Source organism: Branchiostoma floridae, chromosome 14, assembly GCF_000003815.2.
Source record: "Branchiostoma floridae strain S238N-H82 chromosome 14, Bfl_VNyyK, whole genome shotgun sequence".
NCBI classification, from domain to species: Eukaryota; Metazoa; Chordata; class Leptocardii; order Amphioxiformes; family Branchiostomatidae; genus Branchiostoma; species Branchiostoma floridae.
Genome location: NC_049992.1, coordinates 321,161 through 322,572, shown reverse-complemented (window position 1 = coordinate 322,572; position 1,412 = coordinate 321,161).

Here is a 1,412-nt window from a genome sequence, read left to right as displayed (position 1 = left end):
CTGTCTGTAGTATCCAGTCTGAAGGAATGTCCTTGGTGTAGCTGAGTGTGGTGGTAGATGGCAGAAGAGTATCCACTTGCTGTAGCCTTGCACAACAAAGGACAATAGTTTTTTCCTATGGTATTGTCTGACCATAGGAACTATGCTAACATGATTTGCATTTGTGTAACCTTTTGCATATGATCCTAACGATTTAGTGGTTAAACCAGTTTTTCTAGTTAGCTGTACTGGTATTGAATTGTTCTGACTAGTTCATTCTGCTTTTGCTGAAGAAGAGTGATGGATGTCACTCGAAACGTCCGGAAGTAAATATCCGTTTTTTATCCAGTTGTAGAGATTGAATTGTATTTGAATATTGCTTACCTGGATGTCTAACCTTCATAAACGTTTCACTCTTGCTATTTTCTTCCACCTGCAAGCGCCAAAACGTGTGAATGTCTGATAAAATAATATGTTAATTTTCTAATCGGTCCAACATCCGGTTTTTCTGGACCGGTCCAATAAGAAAAACCGGTTTTGTACCGGTACGCTGTACCGATACCCAGCCCTATTGAGGACTGATCCAGCAAAATGTGGTAGTTGTATTTTTCAGGGAACGGGTATTCTGCGCGTTAAAAATCTGCGCGCGTGTTAAAAAATTAAGTTGTGCATTGATAAATTCTTAGTCAGAAAAATGTGACCCCATTATATGATTTTCCCTCTGCTACCTGAATTTTTGGTCTGAAAAGCCCCTAATTTTTTTGGTCCCTTGGGAATAGGTTAATTTGCATATCCAGAAGATTTCAAAATCACTTGAATTTGACACAAATACATGGAAAAATTACTAATATGAGGCTTTGTGTTGTAAAATATAACTGCCTGAGGCTTTTCTCCATTCTACAAGCTTCATTTCATCTTTTCTCAAGCAGATTGTTTCACATGCAAATGTCAACCTTTGTTGCGCGTTAAAACTTAACATTTAAAAATCACTTTAAAACTCCTGGAATATTTACAGAAAGGGATATTGTACTCTAGAATGCAACAATATGATACTTAATTTCATTTTGTGTTATCATCTTCAAGCTTTTTAGTTAAAAATGGCAAAAAAGTTTTCAAATCCCGAGGGAATCAGCTAATTTGCATACTAGTATTTTAATGCGCAGGTTTTTAACGCGCAAGTTTTAACGCGCACAAAACCCCAACCCTATTTTTCATAAGTTATGAAATTAAGAAAATTATGAAAGCATATCATTAAAATAAAAATTAAGGAAATAAATTTGAATGTCAAAAATATCCTGTATGTTGGTCCCTGATCTCGTAGCTGGTAGGTGCGAAGTTTTCTCATTTTTCAAGTTATGTGAGTTAAAGGTTTGTCATAGCTCTGTGATAAAACATTTTCTTTACATACAGAAAACAAATAAAAGTTGTTTTTT